Source organism: Ammospiza nelsoni, chromosome 2 (genome assembly GCF_027579445.1).
Source record: "Ammospiza nelsoni isolate bAmmNel1 chromosome 2, bAmmNel1.pri, whole genome shotgun sequence".
NCBI classification, from domain to species: Eukaryota; Metazoa; Chordata; class Aves; order Passeriformes; family Passerellidae; genus Ammospiza; species Ammospiza nelsoni.
In genome coordinates, this window is record NC_080634.1 from 72,689,601 (window position 1) to 72,712,617 (window position 23,017).

The 23,017-nt window shown below is 36.3% G+C and overlaps 1 long non-coding RNA gene across 2 annotated transcripts; it reads right to left on the reverse strand.

Annotated features, from left to right (window-relative positions):
- Positions 1–679: 679 nt before the first annotated feature.
- LOC132070382 (uncharacterized) lies at positions 680–9,994 on the reverse strand. 2 transcript variants are annotated; one of them, XR_009417969.1, is made up of 5 exons: positions 9,926–9,994; positions 8,467–8,598; positions 7,742–8,014; positions 3,798–3,884; positions 680–1,225 (listed from the first exon to the last, which is right to left on the reverse strand). It is a non-coding gene; the product is annotated as an uncharacterized LOC132070382 (long non-coding RNA). The 2 variants fall into 2 exon arrangements; XR_009417968.1 differs by lacking the exons at positions 680–1,225; positions 3,798–3,884 and having other exon boundaries at positions 6,153–8,014.
- Positions 9,995–23,017: the final 13,023 nt, after the last annotated feature.

Sequence of the window (23,017 nt, forward strand, 5' to 3'; positions counted from 1 at the left end):
TCAAAAACAGCTAGAATATTTCAAGAGATGAGCAAGAGCCTAATAATAGGGTGGTGATGAAACTAGGTCTCAAAACTCTGTGATATGACTGGAATTAATAATTGAGCGCTTTTGATTGACAGATATATGAACTCATTAAGATTTAATGTATAAGGTTTAAGTTACATGGGTTATCTTTAGAACTGAGGAAACTAATAACACACCAAAGATAAGGACTTTAAGAGAATCCTACAATAGCAAAAATTGCCATAAAACCATATTCTTATTATATATATATAAAACAAAAATTTGTCAGAATTTTTGGAGATAAAGAAAAGTGATAGAGGCTCTAGGCTGAGAATCAGATAAGGAAATATTCGGGAATATTAAAAAGTAGGACAATAATAAGGGAGAATATTACTCTGTAAGAAAACATGTTTATGTATGCATCTACAAATTCTGTAAGACTATGATTCTGACTACCAAAGAACTTGAAAATCTTTCTATGGATCAAATTATTTTTTAGACAGTTTGTTTCCTGAAGTGTAACACTGTGTTACACTGTGTTAATAAAGTAATACAAATTCTTTACCCAGCCTTGCTCACACCTGTCAAATGGACAACATGAGTTTGCTAATGCTTTCAAAAAATGCAGTATTTCAAGCTAAATTTAGAATCTAAAACTATAACATTTAAAAAAAAATGTAGTTCGGCTTGAGTTTGTTGTATCTGGGAGATCTCTAGTTTTGTTTATTTAAATCAATAGTGCCATGAGGGAGCTCCTTTTGAACAAATGTAAAAATCTGTTTATCCTGTTGTGGCGGAATATTGTGACACACACATCATGTTTGCTCATTGAGAAGTAAACATTTTTGTAATTATTTTGACTGAATGGATTCAGTGTGGTAGACTTCCACCTCTGCCCCAGAAAGTGAAAAGTTGTCCACCTATTTCTTTTCAACTATGCAGATGCTGCCATGAAAAAAATTATTCTCAAAGCCTATCTTCTTCCAGTTCTCATCATTAAGTACAAATGCACTTAATGTGGGTCTGTTTCCAAGTGTAAAATTTAATTCAGCATACAGAAAATTATAAAATATCCAATCAGGTCTCCAGCTTTGGATACCTCAAAGAAGGAATGTCAAAGCATCCGAAGGGGGAGAAAGAGGCATTTGAAATCTCTCCAAAAGTCCAGTGGTTTATTTATGGTCAGATTTCAGGGGCTGGAACTTCTTCCTGGAAGTACCTAAACCATATAAGATAGGGTTAACTTCTCTTTATTTTTCCCATCTTCAGGACTTACTGAAAGGAAGAATGACTTCCTCTCTTACATTCTAGAGAAGTATTTAATCTATTAAAAAGAAAACTAAACTTGAGAACAAGAAGATAAGATAATTTGCAGAGGGAAGAAGGGCCCTCTACTTTTGCTTGATTTAGTGCTAGTAGCTGTTTCTCAGGGCACTGTATCTCGAGTGGAGCATCTCCAAGTAAATATCGTGTGGAGACTTGAAGGAAAAATTTCTCCGTCCTTCTCCAGTTTCTATCTTTGAATGGACCCTCAACAAGAATACTGGCTATTGACAGCTGCTGCTAATTATCCTGTTCCTCTTGGTTGCCATTTTGAAGTCTGTGTCCCCATGCGCTTTGTAACAGAAGTCTACGTTCTAATATTGGAGTCTGAATTCTAGCCTGGGGAAAACAATACTGCATATTTATACATAGATTAAGATCTATATTATTCTAACATCACCTTGGCAACTAAATTTGTACAGAGTTGAAAATCTCACCCAATTTTTGCATTCAATGAAGTAATGCTTGTGGTTGATGTTTAAAGCTTATGATTATTCTCCACTACAGTTCAGTGGTCCTGTCCCACCAGGACACATAAAAATATAAATATAAATATATATGTTTATATTATATATAAACACATATATATTACACATCATATTTTATTGTCTAGTTTAACAATATGTATAATAAAATGGTAAACTGCTATTCCTACTTTGGAAAAAAAATTTCCCCATTCTGAAATGCATGATTAATAAAAATAGGTGAGTGTCAGTCAGCATTTGCATTGCTTTTTTAAAAGTAAAAAACTTTTATAGAATCTCAGGTTTGACCTGGACAAAAAACAAAATAGTGGTAAAAAATGTAAATGTTGAGACTCTCAGAGCCATTAAATTACCTTCTCAAATAAGAGATTTTCTTTTAGACTAAGTGTTCTGATAATGTTTGGTGTCAGAAGAGGGAGCTCTTGAACTATGTCACGTTTCTAATAGATTCTAAAGAATACACCTTTATTCCTAAGAGCACACCTTTGTTCCTTGCATTATTAAAATTGAATTTCTCAATACTTAAAACATTTTCAAGTAGCCCACTTAGTCAGAATGGTATATTCAAGATGCACAAGTGCCTTTTAAATACATATAACTGTGTGAAAAAAAGGGGCAAGAATGGCAAAAGCTGAAACCAAAAGTTAAATCAGAAATGGTTTGCATTAAATAAAAACCACATAAATGCACACAAGGTGCATATAATGAGATGCATATGAACCTCATAAAGCATGCAATAAGTGCAAGTATTCACATATTTTATTAAAAGTTGTATGACATATCTAAGGAAGGTTATTGTTTGTGCATAATAATAATTAAAACACCAAAGCTTGTCAGAGAGTACCTGTGTGTTATCTTCATCAATCAGCCAATAAATAAATCTTGCTCACTTTTTTAGATTGAAGCAAAAATTGTCAATATAAACACATCCATAACACAAATTTAATTATATTCTACTGTCATTTCTCAGGAAGATTTTTTAAAGTCAATGTGTAGGAGTTAAGCTAATGTTCCTGACATATGTAGGTCATACAAGATGGGATTTAGTTTACCTGTTCCAGCCACCTGGGACTTAGGCAGTGTGATGAGACCACTCCTACTAATGAAGGAATAATATACCCATCCTGAAACAGGTATTCAAGAAAAGAAAAAACCCTTTTTTGTGAATTTAATGTTTTAATTCCTTAGACATCTAGCTCTAAGTACTTAGAGCTAAGTCCTAAACTGGTAAATTAGGCTGAATACAATGACTTCATGACACTGACTAGACTGGAACTCACCCCTGTGCTGCTCAGGCCATCCATGCAGGGCTGTAGTACATTATGAGACCTGTGAGAGCCCCGTGTTCTTCTGGCAGGGGGATGCAGGTCTCATGTCTAGGTCACATCAAATGGCATCACATGTTCCTATTACTGAATTGTACACCTGAATTTGTCTATCTGAATCAGGAATAAGGTGTCAATATAAAGAAATAGTGAGCTTTAAAGGAGGTGGTGACGCATACAACATACAAGATACCCAAATCTTAACTGAGAAGGATTCTAGGCCATCTGATCTACTTCTGAAGTTTGCTCTTTCTTTGAGCAAAGAATGGTAGAATGGGGCCTCCAGAGATGCCTTTCAACCTAAATTATTTTACATTTTTATGATCTTATAAAGACCTTGAGGGTTTATTCTGAACCTGTCAGGATACTCGTAGTGTATCTAAATGTCTGGATGTCTTCTCTGAGTTTTGTTAGCAGAAACAGGGGAAATCAGGGTTGGAAGAATATCTGCCCTGTATTTCTAAGTATTCTCGGCTGACAGCATGCCAGATGGATGTGTTTACTCATTTGTAAGTGTGTGAGCACGGCAGGGATGGAGAGGGCTTACTATAACAACTGATTTCCCAGGTAGTTCAAGTCACTGTGTACTTCTGCAAGGATCTATTTACATTACAGCTCCTCTTGTGCCGGTGTCAGGCTCAGGACCAGGCCCACTTACCTCTTCTCAAAGACATCAGTAAGTATTTGTTACCAGATGTGAAGCAGACATAACTTCTTGGGAAAAAATTATTATGAGGACAATTCCCTAAAGGAAGAAAAATACCATAAGTTTATATAATGAAGGATTCTTCTAAGTTCAACAAAAATACTCTTGAGCACCTGAGGGAAAAAAGAAGTCAGGTAGATCCAGAATGTAAGGCCAGTCTCCTGAACTTTTGTCTCTCTTTTGTGTTACACAAGATGGTTTGAAATGTAGCAATATATCTATTATTCTAAGAATGGGTGATAAATGAACTAAATCCTTCAGAAGGAAATAGTTTAATGTAGTTGAATAATATATTTAAAGAAATAACCTTTATATTTATAAAATATTAATAGAATTATATTGGAAATATATCTTTTGTTATCAGAAAAACTTCCTCAGTGAGATTTATCTTGTAGCAAGCTATCATGTAGTGGCTTGTAAAAAAAAAAAAGGTAATTTCTCATAAAAGGAACATGTCTACCTAATCAGTTTTCTACTAGACTTCATGGAAATAAAATTCTGAAAAAAATAAAATAAAAAATATCTTTTCTTGGAGATACCAAACTTTGCAGCTGGTGTCCCTCAGCCAAAATCCTCATTATGTGCCACAGATGTGGAATCTAAGAGATTAACTAGAAAAATGCTTTGTTAAAGTGAATTCCTATATGGCACTATCAGTTTTTTGCTGTTTGTATTGAGGGATTGTGACACTGGTAAGTCATTGTGAACAATCATGAAGGAAGAGAAGCACTTCAAAAAATACTTCTGCTTTTCATAATTAACCTCTACTGCTGCACAGTAGAGGTGATTGGTAAAACTCACCCACCAAGCTAGATAAAGCAAGCTCTGTAAAACTGTGAGGTGGACATCTGGCAAACCACAAGTGCATACTAAAGACAAGTTTTAAGGCAATTAAAGCTTCATATTTATTTTTTATTAGTTTAGGATGCTTAAGTAAGCTGAAACAATTAAGAAGCTTATTCATATTTTCATTTTGATTTGGAAGACTTAAAGGAACCCACAATCCACGTAGCAGAATTTAGAATAAGTTTCAACTAGAAATCAAAATTCCTTTCTGGAGCAACTGAAACAAATGCAATGATTATTTAGATCTTGTGTGTGTTGTGCCTTATATGTCCTAGTAGAATACATGGTTTAGTAGAAAACTTTTTCTTAAAGCCTTCACCAGGTTAAAGATTTTCCTTAATATCATTATTTCTCCAGAAGGATTTTTCCATAAAAGACAATGATAAATTCTTCTTAGGCAAGATTGAATGTTCAAATTCATTTTCTATTTTGAAAATTATAATAAAATTTAAGATTATAGAATAAATACATGTAGTATTATAGTCTAAAAAATCAACAGAAAGCTTGTCATAAGAATTCTATACATCAATTGCATAATATTTTCTTACAACAAAAATAAGCACATATAGCAGAAACTTTTAAATCGGTTTGCTTTAGCAGGGTATTCATATTGTAAGGGAGAGAAAAGAACTATATAGAGAAATTATATGTAAATAAAAGAAAGACCATTAAAAAAATTAAACTGCTTTACACATTCCAAATATAGTTGAAAAGAAGAAGCTATTAGTGTTTCAACATTTTGACATGTAAGCTCTTCATAATCAAGAGAGCACTACAATAAACTCCATTCATAGTAATTTCCAAAGAGAAATAGTATAATCACTCATATTCAGATAAGGTGGTATTCTCAGACACTTCCTTATTTCCTTCGACTCATCAGGGAAGTTTCCTTTCTTTGTGTAAAATTGAAATGACAAAGAGCCATTAGACTAATCATACTCACAGAAGAAGAGCTCTTGGCATGTTTAGTTAATCACAATTTCATAGCAAGTGTAATAAAAAACATAGACTGAGAGATCAAAGGGAAAATTATCATTCTTTTTGACAAAGTCATTGAACTAGTTTCAAGAACCCTGTTCATTTTCTGTGGGTGGGAACCTCCTGGCAGATTTGCCCCATGCCTTACCAACTGAGGAATTGCTCCATGACATCCATGCTGTTTTAACAGTTGGACTATACATTTGTACAACAGATGTCTGAAAGAAAAATGCGATTTCCTATCAGAATCTGAGCATTTTTATACCTAGCAGTGATTACTGGAGAATATTTGTCCCAGCAAATATAAGATTTAGCATGGTCATCTCTGATTTTAAAGAGCTACTTCTGACTTTCCTTTGCTTATTGAAAACTTTGTGCTACAAGTGTAATTATATTTTAAGCTAGAGGTAAAGAAAATGCATAAAAATTAAGCATAATAGTTACTACATACAGTATTCTAGTGCATCCCAAAACATCTCAATCTTATTATTCAATAACTTGTTTTTATTTGGTATACAATCCTTCTCATATAGCAAGGTTTGGATGGTAAAATTGCACAGTGGCCCTTGAATGAAAATAAGAGAGATTTGTATACCAGCTCTGCTCAAAGGAAACTGCTTCATACCTCTAATTTTTATTCCTTCTAAAATGAGATCAATTATACTAAAAGAAACTCATATTTATATGGCACTTCTTTCAAACCAGACAGTCATAGGCTTGTAAAAAAATAGAGGTTTAAATTTGCTTTAATTTTTTTTTCAGTTATGTATACATTCACTAGTTCAAGTAGGTTTCATTACATTAGAAGTTCTCCAAAATAATATACGTTCAAGGCATATTTCATAACTGTCTTTATATGCTACTGAGTAGAGATTTGTGTATGAAAAAATTAAAATTTAATAATGAGCACCAATTGCATTATTTAAATAATTGTTTTCAGCACTCTCCTTAAGATTATTAAGTGTCTATTTTTTCACATAGTATGATACTTCTACAAGTTCTTCCTTTGTCACATACAAAGCAAGATTAAGTTGTGTCTGGGAAATTGTACAAGCACTGTACAAAAAACCTAGATTACAATAGGAAATTGTATAAATTCATTTTAGTCAAATAAACTGACCTCTTCACCAAAACCAATGCCTTCCTTGAAATATTGTGTGAAATTCCAATTGCATAATTATAGTTTCTTCATGTAATATGCAACGTAGTACTGAATCTTTGAGACATTTCAATATTTTTACTGTGATAATATGTACTTTATACTTATTTTAATCATGAAGTAGTCTGAAATGTTTCAAGTAACTCTACAAAAGAATCAGTACAATCCCACACTTTAACTCCTCCCCTGCTGCCAAATACTAGCTCATTTTTATCTCATTTTGCCTGCCTTCCTTCTCATCCTCAAGAGAACATAATTTTTTGTGCTATAGTTCACTAAAAATTATTGCTTTAGGGGGATGGAAGAATTTAGAAAAAGAAATTATTGCCACAAGTGAAAGAAAAATCAAACTTTTGGATCCCAATTTAATTTGATTTATTTTTGGATTAAATTTTATTAGGTGCCAGCTAAACATCTAACTGCTCAATTTTTATGATGTTTGTTAGGTATGTTCAGAAGCAGGGATTCAATCTTTTGAGGAATGTTTTTGATAGAATTTTGCGAGTAGAATAAGTATTGGGTTTCATTATTTACAATAAATATGTGCTTTTAAATGTAGCTCTCTGGCCATACATTATCTTAACTCATGACTGATATTTTAATACTGCATTTTTGTTTTAATTATAGCATTATACTTGTTAAAATATTTTGATACAGAATTGCACCAAATATAGACTAAGACCACAGAAGTAAAAAACAGGTAGAAGACCGAGTGAAATGAAAGGTTCAAATTAATTAATTCATAAACACAGAGAAGTTTTAGGCTTGCACCCACCTTTCAATAAACGACTAAATCCTTGCAAAATGAAATGCCTTTTGTCATGTGATAAATAATCATTCTAAACCCTAGAACTCACATTGGGGACAGATGTGAAGACATTAAAGACACAGGGCAATAGCAGCTAATGCTTACAAATATCTAAACTTCAAAGGTTGTCGACAGCAGCAGAGAACCTTCTTGGTAGCGTACATTCATACGTGACGTAGGAGAGAGCAAGGCAAAGCAATTACTCTTTATGACAACATCAAAAAATTTAAAATCCTCTGGTAAGTGGTAGGAAGGTCTCTTCGCTCGGGTTATGCTGTTCTGTTTTTCTGCTGAGGACAGAAGTTGTGGTGCAGGTGGTATGTTCTAGCACTTGTTACAGGTGTGTCTCACTGTTGGCTTGAATTGGCTCATTTGGAGCTGAAACAACAACAACAACCCACAAAATTAAAAAAAAATCACAGACCAAATTAAAGAAAACAACCCAAAATCTCCAGAAGATAGGTCTAAAGAGAATTCCTCATCTCAATTTATAACTGGAAAAGTTGGATTTTTCAATATTTTTGGTCCAATAAAACTTGGATTTGTGGTAGCTAGTTACCTTAAAGCTATCTGTTTGAAAAGATTGGAAAATCTTTGGAGTAGCAATTAAGTGGTTCCCCTGACAAGGGCTACCAAGGAAATGGTAATTGTAACAAAATATGATGAGTAAAAAGATGCAATTTAAGTTTTATTGAACAAAAAAGAAAAACTTTTATTTGTCTATAATGTCAAGGAGTAGATATTTACTGAGTCAGGCTATTAATTAACTATATTTACCAAGAAATCATTTATGCAGCTGAAGAAATGGCCAGCTGTAATTGGTCCCCTACCTCAGGGGAGCCAAGGACAACTCTTGTTAGGCTGGAATGACACAAATCTGGATCCTGACCAGCTGGAGCAGACTTTCTTCTTCCAATATGCCCGTATTTCCCTGCTGAGAAACCTTCTGCCAGAACAGGCCCCTGTCAAAGTTTTCAGTGTGTCTTGTCTGTCACTATCATGAATCAACATTTTACTCCATAACAAGTTTCTAAGGAAAAATTGTTATTTATCTGCTTTCACTTTTTATGAAGAAAGTTATGCAGAATCATTTAAAATGAAATTTAATTCAATTTGTTTGTTTAGGGATATTCAAAACAAAACTCTCTGTGTCTTATAATGCTTTCTCTGTTGCATGTTTTAAATATACACTTTTAGGAGAAACATAAAGCCACTTTCTTAAAGGGACAAACAGCACTTTTTACAAAAAAAAACCTTTATGTCAATAGAAAATTTGTATTAAAATATCAAGAGAAAAAAATCATACAGCAGCCAGTAATAACACGTAGTGAATGCAATTTTTCACTAAAGAATCCAAACAGTAGCTATTTTAAGATGAATATCTTTCAAATTACCATTTTCTATTTAGAAATTTATTTGCTCTAAGTTACTCCCATTTCCAGATGTTCCCATAACTGTGGCTAGATTAATGTCATTAATGTTATTTGTCATCAGTTTCTCTTATCATGAATTAAAAAATGAAAGCTGTAACACAATCTCTTACTTTCTTTCACTTTAGAGAAAACCACGTAGAAACGAAAACTTCCCATACATAGAGCTAATGAACAGTCAGACATCCTTTATTAAGCACCAGGAAGTGTTAATTAAACTTTGATTTTTTTTTTGTCAGAGCTTAGTTTCTCTTTCTAAATTAAAATAAGTTATTGTTGCTTTCCCTCCTTTAAATTTTTTTTATCATGTGACTGATTTGCAGTTCCCAGTGTTGTAGATGACAGTATTTTGACTTCATCAGACAATTTTCCTATATTTGTTTTTTTATTCTTTCCATCAGTTTCTACCTATTCCTTAAACACCAAGGATGTTGGTTGATTTCATGGGTTATTTCACCTCAGAGTGTCTCATTTAATTCTGTAGGTGGTTGAAATTGCCTGATCAATAGGTTCTGTACTTGTAATATTTATGGTAAAGGATAAAGGGAGAGAGTTTAATTGGATATTAGACTCTTGGGAGTTTATCCCATATTAATGGGATTATTTACTCCATTATGTACTATATGTCACCTGAAAGCTCTATATTTAACCATCCTCCAAACATACTCCTGATGTCACAAAGAAATTTTGGGAGGTCTGCAAGAACTGTGGTATGTAACATAACATTTAGTAAATAAACAGGGTAGGTGGAAGAGAATGATTTTTTCTTTAAGATTTCAATTTAACACATAAACACATATGTTGTCATCTTATTGAAGGGGTGCCATACAGTTGTCTCATTATCATAAAAGTTTCATACCTTCTCAGTGTTTCTCGTGGGCCTCTCCTCAGAGCACTGCCTCTCTCTTCTTCACAAAGCAGCCAGCTGACCCCAATTCCCTTCTCACCCAGCCACCCCTCTCTTTTATAGCACTCTCCTTCTCACTGGTTACAGCTGGGTCCTGTTAAAGTTCAGACCTGCTCCTAATCTTTGATAATTGGCCCAGCTGCAACTCCTTAGGGGTAAGATTACTTTCTACATTATCTTTATTTTCTTATATTCTATCCTGCTACACACAAGTCTCTCTCTTTGAAAAAACACCCCCTGCCTCATGTCCTGTACTTCTTCAAACGCTCTGGTCCAAGCTGGACCTGCACCATGGATCCAGGGGAGCAGACACTTGTGACCACTGAAGGCAACTGAGTCCCAGTCTCAACATTTAACTTTCCTACCTTGGGCTTCATCCTCAGGGTACAGCTGAAAGCCCAAGTGTGGAATTTACGTGACAAAGTATGATTGTCTTCACTGTATATTGGCTTCTGAACTAGGCTATTAGAGCAAGTTTTCCCTTATTCTGACTACCATATCTTTCTAAATTTCCCAGCTATCCTTCATTGAAACCTACTGGTCTCTATTAAACAATGGAAAAATTATGTACACATCATAGATAGCCAAAGCCTGTTCCTGTTCTAAAGCATTTCCCATCTTTAGGTTTTCAGAACTCCACACAGAGACCTATCTTCCACTATACTATGACTTTTCCACACCTCAATACAATTACATTTACTGTATTTTCATTTTGACAATCTTTGCAGCCTCTTCTGATTTTTGTTAGAAATATATTTGAAAGAGAATATTTTTTCATCTGAGTGTTCAGGCAAATGTCAAATGTATAACTGGGATAATTTAATTGCATACATGCATTTCAGGTGGGAAGAAATTTATTACACAGATAGAAATTCAGCTCTTGAATGTAGAATACCCAAAAGGAATAGTTAAGTAGAAGGTGTTTGCCTTTTGTATTTTTTTTTTGTTTTTCTCTTTCATGCCAATCGCTTGCCAAGTAGAGGAAAACATACCAGAAAACAAGAACTTCATAACAAATTCTGTCAACAGAAACAGGAAAAAATTAAATAATCAAATTGTATGCGAAAAGTTTTCTTCAACTGTACCTAATCCATAATGATACTGACTTAGTGAATAATAAACAAAGACTCAAACTAGAGTTCTAAATAAATAAATATTTAGGATGCCATTTTACCTCATATAGAAAATCTATCTTTTAAATTATAATGTATATATACATGTGTGTCCATTTCAAAATAAGTTCAGTGCACAAATAAAACCTACAGATGTAAACTTATACCTGCAAGTAAGATTTCACAAGTTTCAGGACAGCCTGAAAAACACCTGTAATAGGAACAAATTGACAATTGCAACCCCTTCTATACTTTACTCTCTTTAGACAAAAAACAAACCAGCCCATCTATTTTAAGGAAAGGTTTGTTAACCTTAAAAATGTCACTGACATGATTAATTAATTAATCTAGATAATGGATCAATCAAATTTGAAGGGAATATAGGAGCTGTCTAGAATTGAAGCTCCTGCTCAAAGCATGGTTAACACAATTCAGGTAGGTACTTCAGGGCTTGTGCTACACTTATACCCTACTGAAGAACCAAAAGTCTAGGGAAGACAGCTTCAAAAGCTGAAAAAATTTCTCAAAACATGTCTATTTTTCCTTAATATATGATTTTCCTAAGAGTTCTGGTTGAATAGCATCTCAAATACATTTAATTTCAAATAAAAATGCCTCTGATTTTCCAAACTGAATCACAGAATGGGTCAGATTGGAAGGGATCACAGTGAATCATCTGATCCAACCTCCCTGCTCAAGCAGGGTCATCCTAGAGCACATTGAACAGGTTTGCATCCAGATGGCTCCAGATGGAGCAAGGGAGACTCCACAACCCCTCTGGGCAATGTTTTCCAGGGCATGGTCACCTGCCAAGTAGTTATTCCTCAGATTCAGGAACTTCCTGTGCAGCAGTTTCTGCCTGTTGCCTCCTTGTCCTATTGCTCAGCACCCCTGAGCAATAAGATAAGAGAAGATCCTGGGTCCATCTTCTTGAGACCCTCCCTTCAGACACAAATTATTTTTTATATATATATATATTTTTATGAGGTCTCCTCTCAGTTTCTTCTCAAGGCTGAACAGGCCCAGCTCTCCCAGCCTTTCCTTGCAAGCGGGATGCTCAAATCCCTTAATTATCTATGTTGCCCTCTGCTGGACCTGGTCCAAGAAAAGCTCACATTTAACAGAGTTTAAAGATTCGTCAGTAACTTCTGTAAAACTCTAGAAAGTAAAATAGAGAAGTTATAAAGAATTACCTTATTTATGAAATGTAGATGTAATGAAGAATATCTACTATCCAAGATGGCAAAAATAAAGAAAAGATAACATAAATACTTAAATGTAATTTATGTGTAGTAATATAACCAGGGAAACAACTATCCTGTATTCATCATTATGTCTGTCATATAGTTTACTGCTCTTGTACACATAGTTTCCTTTTTCTCACTGATATCTGTCACTGGTTGCTGTGGTCTCTTTAGTGACAGGTGCCTTTTAGTATATCACTCATTATTATCATGGTGTGACAAGTGACTTACTGTGCTTTCTGGAAGGTGAAGAAATCCAAGTATAATGTTTTACTTAAAGGAAATATTTTATGGTACTGTTAAGATTTTGCTTGTTTGTTTTTTATCTTAAATTGTACGTTAAATCTTACAACAAATAATATAACTTATTATTTGTGCCAGGTAAGGTAAATACCTTCTGCTCTGCATTGTAAGAACCAGCATCCCACTGTTCTCATCTGTATCTGTTAAAAGAACAGGTGCAAGGCATTTGTATACCAAGGAGTCTCCCATGATACCTTCAGTTTGAATATATGAATTGATGGAAGCTTTCCTAAGCTGAAAAAAGCTTTTTGTCAAATGTGTTTTGGCAGGGAACTGGCATCTTGTCATGTAGCTGTGCCATCATATTATTCTGTACAATGTAATATTACAGCAAAGAAATGTGTTTACATCCAATTTTACCTTCTTTCTAAAACTAGACAATGCTAAGAACAAAATCCCAGTTTTGGCCATTGAAAACACCATGTTCCCCAAGTGCTTGTTAGTCTCTGCTCAAGGCTGGATGCAGTGCAGCTGCACAACCATTATCAGGTGGTTGAGAACAGCTGGATGAGATGGAGATGAAGCAAACCTATCTGGCTCCTTCCCTTCTTCATGTGGGAGCAGAATCTCTATGCAGGCACTTTGAGTCATAGCTGGAGTTAGGTTGCCATTTTGGCCCTGATCCTTGCCTTGGCCTGTGGGCACAGACTTCCCCCCTAGGCTTGGGTTCACCTTGTCTGTGAAGCCTTGTCTGACCATTAGACACCTCTTTCACAATCCCTGTCCCAGACCTTCTGTGGGACTCGATGAGTTTCTCCTCTGCTGGCCTCTCTCACTCTTAACTCCCAGCTTCCTGCTTGATCTCATCATTCCCTGACATTTAAGATCATGTAAAATAATGTCTTCAAAACTGGACAAAAAATAATGTTTCAAGATGTTTGGTCCATGGTCTAACACCAAAGTTGAAGATTAGAACTGCTAAATAACATAATGATTTTATACTTCCATGACACAACACTTTAGTAGTAATTTTATTTTAAACTTCTGAGAGAGGTAGTTTTATAATTCTTCCAAAGGATCCTTCCGAAAGTGAAGAAGTACTTGTTGATCTCAACTCCTTGGTATCCAGTGATAGCATGGGAATGGTTCAAAGCTGCATCAGCAGAGGTTCAGAGTTGGCATTAGGAAGCATTTCTTTACCAAGAAAACAAAACTGGATTTTTGGATATGTGTTCAATACCCTAAGCCTGTCAATGTTTAAGACACATTTGGTCAATGCCCTTAACAACTTGCTTTAGCAGGTCAGCCTGCTCTGTTCAGGCAGTTAGCAGAAGAATTAAAGAGAACATTATGGCTGAAGAAAAATAATAAGAAGAATAATATGCTGGTAAATAAGTGTATTAATGTTTCAGTTACAGAATATGGATCTAAATTCATTATTATATAATAATTTTTTTTGTCATGGTAAGTGTAAGAAAGTTGACTAAGAATTTTTGGCCACTAGAAAAATTTTAATATACATATGTACTGGTATTTCATAGAAAACTTAGTTAATCTAGAAAATACCAAATTTTGAAAGAGCAAAAACTAAATTAATAGCAGTCAAAGAGAATTGATTGATATATCTTTCTTTCTTTTCTACTCCAGAATGGATGATCTTTGAAAGAAATGGCTGCTTCTCAGATCTTTCTCATACATCACTCTTGCAGGTTTCAGATCTTTCATATCTTTAGATGGTTCCACAATTCAGAAAACCCTTAAAATCTCTCCAGGATTTCTTTTTGCCTTTGGGGAAAGTAAAGTGTTGCAAGCAGCTGTTGTGGGTTAACCCTGGTATGCACACAAGCCCGATAGAGCCCTTTGCTTACTGGGATACAGAATCAAAAAGGTAAAAGCAAGAAAATCAATGGGTTGAGATATAGACAGTTTTATAGGGAAAAAAAAAACTGTGTACAGGCAGAGCAAAGTAAGGAATTAATTCACTACTCTCCATGCAGGAAGTATTTAGCTATATCTAGGAAGACAGGCCTTCAAGTAGCCACAGCAGAGTTAGTTGAGAAAACAAATGCTGCAACTCCAAACATACCTCCTTCACCCCAGATTTTACTGCTGAGCATGGCATGTTCATCCTAATTTTTACTGCTGAATATGATGATGTGCTATAGAACATTACTTTCGGTTAGTTCGGATCAGCTGTCCCAGCTGTGTCCGCTCCCTCTAGGAAAGACGTGGACCTGTTGGAGTAGACCCAGAGGACCTTGGTGAAATACTTGGTTTGTTGATGTCCAGGGCTTGTACAGAGAAAGGTCTTGAGTAATTCCTGGGGTTCTTTGGGTTTGGCTTTTCTCCTTCTTCATTCTCAGGGATCACAATTCTGTAATTCTTCATGCTTTAAAAGTACACAATGGCATTAAGAAGGTTATTGATGCCATTTGGTGTGTTATGAAATGTAATCCTTAGTGTCTAGATCACAACTAATCCAGTATGTGCATCTTATCTAAGCCATTTATTGTAGCTCAGATATATTAAAGGAGACACGACATGCATAACAGATGCTCTGAATAACTTTCTCCTTGGATAAATCTTGAAGGGATATATCCCAGTTGTTCCAGCCTTCGTTTTGCATCAAGGCTTTCTGGTTTTCTCTTCTAGAAGGTCTTGGATGCACAGAGCTGTGTTCATGTCAAAGAGAGTGTGGAGGGATAGAATGTGAGAGAATAGTGCAGAAGGCAATCTCACCCCTGAGGAGTTGCAGCTGTGCTAATCACCAAAGATTAGGAACAGCCCTGCCCTTAACAGGCCACAGCTGTGTCCAATAAGAAGATAAGTGCTACAAAAGAGTGGGGTAGCTGGATGAGGAGAGAGTTGGAGTTTGTTGTCTGTACTGGGAAGAAGGAGGAGTTAGTGCTGTGAGGAGATGCCTATGACAAATTACCGAGAAGGTATGGGAGCTTTGCAATAAGATGAAAACAGGAGAGGAAAGCAGTAGTTCTGTTGCCACTGTAATACAATAAAGGAGATGCTTTTTTTGTTACTTACAAAAATTTTTTCAGATCGCCTATATTATGTGGTTTAACTGGCTTATGCCTATGTTACTGATAGCACTAATTGTGTCTATCACTGTCTCTGTTAATACTGAAATTTAGGGATAAAACTATAACATTTTTAATACAAAAAAAGTTAGCATATAAACTCTTTGAATTCATTCTTATTTTGATATAATAGAAAAAGTAAAATAGGTATTTAATGTTTATTCAAAATTGTTAAAATTTTTGTAAAGTCCAGGATTTATCATGTATGCTTCACAGAAATATGTATATAGTGTAGCCAAATGGCACTAATCAAATAGTCCTACAAATGCTCTCAACTGGACATATAAGCAAAGATACCTTTGAAAATATAGTACTGTAGCCTATTTATAGGAACAGAGGGCAACACAGGTGTAAAGATACTTTACCAAGCCCAACCTCTTGGTCAAAGCAGGGGCTGCTCTGAGGTCAAGCCAAGTTTTTCAGTGCTCTGTCCAGATGTCCTGAAAGTCTCCAAAGAGAGAGGCAGTGGAATCTGTCTGAGCAACTTGCTCTGTTCACTAGGTGCTCTCATTGGGAAGAGGTTTCTCTTCACACCCAGAAACTTTGCTGTTTCAAATTATACCTGCTGACTCTCATCCACCTGCTGTGCTGCATGGCTTGGTGGTGGGTTTAGCAGTGCTTAAGTCAGCTTCTCCATTTAATTGTATTAAAGTTTTTTTCCAACCTACATGATTCTGTGATCCTATACCAAAGGATCTGGCTCTATCTCCTTTCTGACTTCCCTGCAAGTAAATATATGCTTTTGTTAAGAGTCCCACAGCATCTCTTCTCCAGGCTGAACAAGCCCTGGTCTCTAAGTCTCGACTCACCAGGCAAGTAATCCAATCCTGATTGCCCTGGTGGTTTATCAATGTCTTTCCTGTACAGGACAGGGAAATTAGAATCTGTGTAATCAGTTCTGAGCAAAGGTATGAATAATCACTTCCCTGGAGCTGCTGACTGTGCTTCCATTAGTGCTGCTGGCTATCTTTGCTGTCAGGGCACACTGCAGGCTCGTGCTCAGCTCAATGTCCCCCAGCGCGTCTGTGCCAGAGCTGCTCCTTAGACGAGCACTGCCAGGGGGTCTTCCACATGACAGGACTCTGCATTTTGCCATGCTGAACTTCAAGAAGTTTCTCTCAGCCCATTTCTCCAGTCTGCCAACATTCCTCTGGATGGCAGCATCTGCATGATCTCTGCTGTATTGACTGGTTCCATCCCCAGATAAATTTATTATCATCTTCATAAAAATAAATCAATTTTTTTATGATCTCAATAGTTTTTCTGATCTTCTTGCTAGAGAGTGGGAATTTTTAGGGAAAAAAAAAGGAAAAACAACGATAAGTAAAATATTTAAAGTAGTTAATGCATTTCTACTCCAAGTATTATTTCTTGACTCTCTGAGATCATGCACTCAGACTGTTTCATTATCTGTAGTGATTGGTAAATTAATTTGAAATGAAACTGAAGAAATGTGATTTGATGCAGCACAGAAAGTTCTACACATTTTATGCACCAGTTTGCTTTGCAAATGCATTCCTTACAATCTGCCTTTAGGCAGCTGGAGTTGAAAATATTCCCATTAACAGATGCTCTAGGCATAAAGAGACAGGAGCCACGTACACTACTCAGAACCAGAAAAATCTTTAATATGGTGCGATCTTTTGTTCCATAACCAGAAATAAATATGATGAACACTTACTAGATCAGCAATGCCTTATCTCCTAGTTTAGTGGTGAAAAGGGGAATATGTTACATTCTTACCATAAAGATTTTGTAGTTTTTGTGGAAAAATTAAATGTTGATGAACTTGTGGTAAACATGTGACTAGGATGCAATCGATTTGAAGATTACAAATGTAAATTTTCAACACTCTGCGTACTCAGTTATTCCCTCAGAAGATGACTTTCCTACACTACAAGAATTGCAACAGTCAGAAGGAAACACTACCATACACCTAGAAAAAAAACCCAAACAAGCGCAAAAGCATAAGTCACTCTTTACAAGACAAATTAAGAGGGACCATGAATTGCATCTTCTTAATGCAATTAAAATTTAAAATCTGGAATAAAAAATGTAGTAAGAAAAAGCCCCTCATTTTAGAAGAGTAGAAGCCTATAAAGCAGCAATTTTGGTAAGCCCATAGCTAAAGTAATTCTTACATTACATATGCCTTTCCAGTAAAATACATACTTCAGTAGCTAAAAATACAGTATATGTGGTTTCATCTTCGAGTAATGAAAGCTGTGTTGTTGATCACAATTTATTTGATAGAAGACAAATGACAGTGAAAACTGAGTGGTTATTTCAATGATCAGTTTTAAAACAAAATGTTTGAAGAAAACCCAAGCTGTGCTGTATTTTTAGATATCATATTATATTTGCAGATTTTTTAAATCTGAAAGGAATGTATCTCTAAGCACTAGTGTCCTTAGTAATGATATTGAGTAGATTACCATGGATATTCTGGAAGGAAGGTTTGCAAAATTCTTTCTATACATAAAAGATTGATGAAGTTCCCTCATGAAATAAGAAAAAAAAAAAGGGATCAAATATTATTGGAATATAATGGCATCTAAAATATTCTCTCTAGGTGATGGTACAGCTTTAATAAAGAACATGGTAGAATTCAGGTATTTGAAAAGTTTGGGAATCAAAAATTCTACTCATATTAATCCCATTTCTCAGGATCCTGGAGATAAGAGATAGGAAAGACCTGTCATAATGACTAGAGCAATCACTTGTAAATGCAAAGTTACTATCTATGATATGTTTTCCAGCAATTTTTTATAAAGCAACTTTAAATCACATGCAAAATTCTCCATTTCTTTCCATAAAATATTTCAATGATTCCTGGGAAGATTATACTACTCTGACAAGAAATAAGGACAGGAGACAAGGAAACTGCTGATTAACAAAAAAGTCCACTGCAGGCACAGTTCTGAACTTCTGCGGCACTGTACTGCACCCTGACTGCAGGGCACCATGAGATTGCTGTGGCCTGCCCTTTGCCATTCCCATCCTGTGACACTAGACCCAGGATGCAGGGCTGCTGCATGCCTGGCTGTCACAGAGATGCAAAGCCAAGACAAGGGCACCCACCAGGATTTAGGAGCTTGAAGCTCTTCCGGGACTGTCAACACAGACATGTCAGGCTCCTTTCAGAAGACACCCCAAGACTCATAAATGCTGAAGTGCTCTGGGTGGTTAATATGCCAAAGGGAAAACCCCTGCAAGACCAAACAGCCATTTGTGATGCAGGGTCTCAATTTTTTCTCTAGGACCCTACCACAATCTTTGGTTTCACTTCTCAATGCCTTAAATTAGAGTTGTGCTTGCTTCACATTTAAAAATGTGAAAAAATACTAATTGTATAATGATAATGATTTAAGCAGACCTTCAGCTGCTTACTTTCCACAGTGCAGGGTGGTGATTTTGTGATTATATCAGCAATCGATGAAGCACTTGCTTCTAATTCCTTTTTATCACGTACGTGACGGAACATCATTCACGGCAATTTTCTGTATTATTGCTACATTTTTATGAGGGCTACAGTCCTTTTACCTTTTACAGTTTTACCAAATTGCTTTAAAAGCTTGAGTTTATTATGAAAGAAATCATTGACTAGAAATAAAAATTGCAGCAGCTGTGTAACAAAGAAGTTCTTGGAATTCTGTGGACATGAACCAACTGTGCATAATTTTCTAAGGGATTTTAAATTAAGCATATCTGCAGTACTGAATTTTAATTAATAGAGCTGACTATTCTCTTCAAAACTTGCACCCACATGATATATAGTGAGTACTTGAGGAAGAGTCTACCAACAACCATGACTCTCTCCTCAAAGAAAAAATCCTGAGTCTTAACGAAATTAAGATTTACCAGTGATGGATTATATAAAGAGGTTTGGGGTTTTTATTTCCCATTCCAAGGAAAAAAATATCTTCTCACAGAGAGCAACACTTCTCTTAATCTTCTGTGTATTTTGCTTGTGCATTTTATTTTATAAAATGTGCAGGTAAGATGCACAAGCAGACAGATGAGAAGGCACCTGAAAACCTCCACCTGTCTCCTTTTCCATGTTATGCAGAAAATAATCTGTCTTCCTACGCTTGGCCACCTGAGTCTTGTACCTCAACAGGGCACCTCAACAGGGTAACTGGGGCATCCCTCTGGTCTGAATTCCCTCTCTGCCAAATGAATATGGTGTTCCCCCCCAAAAAAAACAGTCCTGTGGCTTTGAAAAGACCCTGCTAAGAATGGACAAATTCCTAGATCTCCTGATTTTTGAGACTTCAAAGCAGTAGCTTATGAAAGTGAGGATAGAGGAGTGTGGCATCCTAAAATTTGGGGTAGTCCTGAGCTCAAAAAAGAGGCCATAAGACTACTTAGAATCAGACAGATTTCCTAAATTCTTATCCAAGCAGTGGATCCAGTAGCTAGTGAATTACCTAACCTTTCATCTGGCCCTACAGAAGGTTTTATATTTCTCTGAAATTTGATCAGATAGACTAATCTAATGGGATCTCCAACTAAGTCAGTGTGATTTACTGGCTAGATGGGAAGAATCAAAGTGTGGCTGCTATAATCATGAAAGAACTCTCCTGAGAAAGGAAAACTTTTTAAAATAACAGTTATTAACTCAGGTTTAGCAAAACCAGATCTTAACTCGCATCACCATGGAGTTCACCAGGATTTGTCCAAGGCCAAACAGGAACTCTGGGACAAGCCATGACAATAAAAACAGATCTTAGGACCATCTTTAATTTTTGGCAAAAAATAATCCCTGTAAGTGAATTATTCTCTGTATGTCAAAATAATAAGATCCTGTCATCTTTTGAACAGACAAATTTCAATTATTTTGGACTGTGAAAGAAGAATTTGTCAGCAAGCCATAGTAAATGGCTGTTCAACTACAAAATACCCTAACAATCCCAAGGAAAACAAAACATCAGCTATTAATATAAAAAGATACAAACCTGTATTACAGAGCAATTTAAGCTAATTTCATGCTACTTTAAGGGGTTTATCATTTAGTATTTCCATGGACACTGAATTTTTTCAAGATAAATTAAATGACACTTGCAATCATGAAATAAGCAACTGGTTCCTAAATACACATCACTGGCTATTTTTGAAGTATGATCCTGCAAATCTTGAAATCAGTAGACAAATTTGTAGAACCTCTGCAGTAAGAGCAAGGAATGTATTTTACAGCCCCTGAAACACATTGAGTAGAGAAAATTCTTTTTCATCCATTATATAGAAACCTTTGAACTTGTGACTATAAAGACTTGAGCTAATTGTTCTTTTATTTAGGGCTTGAAAAAGCCAAGTGGGTTTTTTAAAACTTCTTGTTAAGAAATACAACATATTTAGACAACAGCTCTCTATTCTAACTCTCAGCATGGCATCTTGCTAGGAAGACAAATGGCAATATTCTGCATAGCCTCATTAAAAAAGAGTGAGAGGGGTTTATTTTCCCCCTTAGTTGTTGCATTTTCTCCCCGAGTTCTGCAGAACTTACTCGAGAAGAGTCCTTAAAATTCCTAGGGTAGGTTTTAAATGTTATATACAAATTATTTTTAGGAGTGAGCATCCTTGATAAAATATTGCAATTCATGTATATGCAACATGTTAAGTATATTTCAGTGCTACAAGCTTAATTTACATTTGTAATAGATGATAATTAGTGTGCCAGGAGGAAAATCAAAGGAGAGATGATGATGCTGTGAAGAACTTGATTAGTGATAACTCTGAAGAGGATGAGACATGATAGCCAAGAGACACATCATCTTACACTTTTCTTTTATTGGACAACGAGAGGAATATCATTACCAAGGCTGAGGAAAAGGCTGAGGTACTTCTGAGCCTTCTTTGACAGTTTTTAAGAGAAATACCAGTTATCCTCAGGCCAAAGAACCCCCTGCTCTGATAGACAGGGACATGGAGCAGAAGACGCCCTTTGTAAAACAGGAGGAAGCAGTCAGTGGCCTGCTGTGCCACTTCCAGCCCTCAGATACTCAAAGGTTTGGAATGGTCTATGGGGCTGGGTGGAATTCACCTGAGGATACTGAGGGAGTCAGCAGAAGAGCTCATCAAGCCATTATTGTTATCAGTCCTGGTTAGATGGGGAGGTAGCTGGGAAGATGACTGGAAGTTGCCTACTGTGACACCACCCACAAGAAGGGCTAGAAGGAGGATCCAGGGAACTGCAGCTTTATCAGCCTGACTTTGTTGCTATGAAGGGCTGTTGAACAGATCATCTTGAGTATGATCCTGTGGCATGTACAGGACAACCAGGGTAGCAGGCCCAGCCAGCATGGGTTTAGGAAAGGCAGATCCTGCTTGACCAACCTGATCTACATTTCTGACAAGATGATCTGCCTAGTGGGTGAGGGAAATGCTGTGTATGTTGTCTACCTAGACTTAAGCCTTTGGCACTGTCTCCCACAGCATTCTCCTGGAAAAGCTGGCAGCCCATGGTTTGGACAGGTGCTCTTTTCACTGGGTCAAAAACTGGCTGGACAGATAGAGAATTGTGGTGAATTTTTCTACACAATCTTTCTAGAGTCTTTCTAGAGTTAGTGGAGGGTCACTGCTGAGATTCCCCAAGGCTCAGTGTTGGGGCCAGTCCTGTTTAGTACCTTTATGAATGATCTGAATGAGGGGATTGAGTGCTGTGCCCTCAGTAATTTCACAGAAGACACCAGGCTGCGTGGGAGTGTCACTCTGCAGAAGGGTAGGAAGGATCTGCAGAGAAATCTGGACAGGCTGGATCAGTGGGCTGAGGCCAAGGGTATGAGGCTCAACAAGGCAAAATGCTAAGGCAGCACTTGTGTCACAATTCCAGGCAGCACTACAGGCTGCAGGAAGAGTGCTTGGAAATCTGCCCAGCAGAAAAGGACCTGGGGGTTCTGATTGACAGCCGGCTGAACATGAGCCATCAGTGTGCCCAGATGGCCAAGAAGGTCAATGGCATCTGGCCTCTGTCAGCAATAGAGAGATGGCCAGCAGCACCAAGGCATCTTGATGCCTTCTATTATTACCCTTCCTTTCTCCTTCTAAGGTGGGAGAGAGTTCACATAAATTTTTCTCTCATGATATAATCATGAATCCCACAGCTGAAAAGTCTCTCCAGATCCATGCAGTCATTAAAATGCCTTTGTACAGGGAAATGTCTTTGGTGAGTCCTCTGGAACCAGTTTCCTTGAGGAATATAGACAATCTCTTCATATGTCCTAAAAAGAATGCAGAAAATAATAGTAAGCTTCAGAAAAGAGTATAAACATCTGATTTCATGGTAAAGCCAATATTTATGGAGTTTTTTTACTTAAAAGCAAAATAGATCTCTTAATAATGAAGACAGTCCCC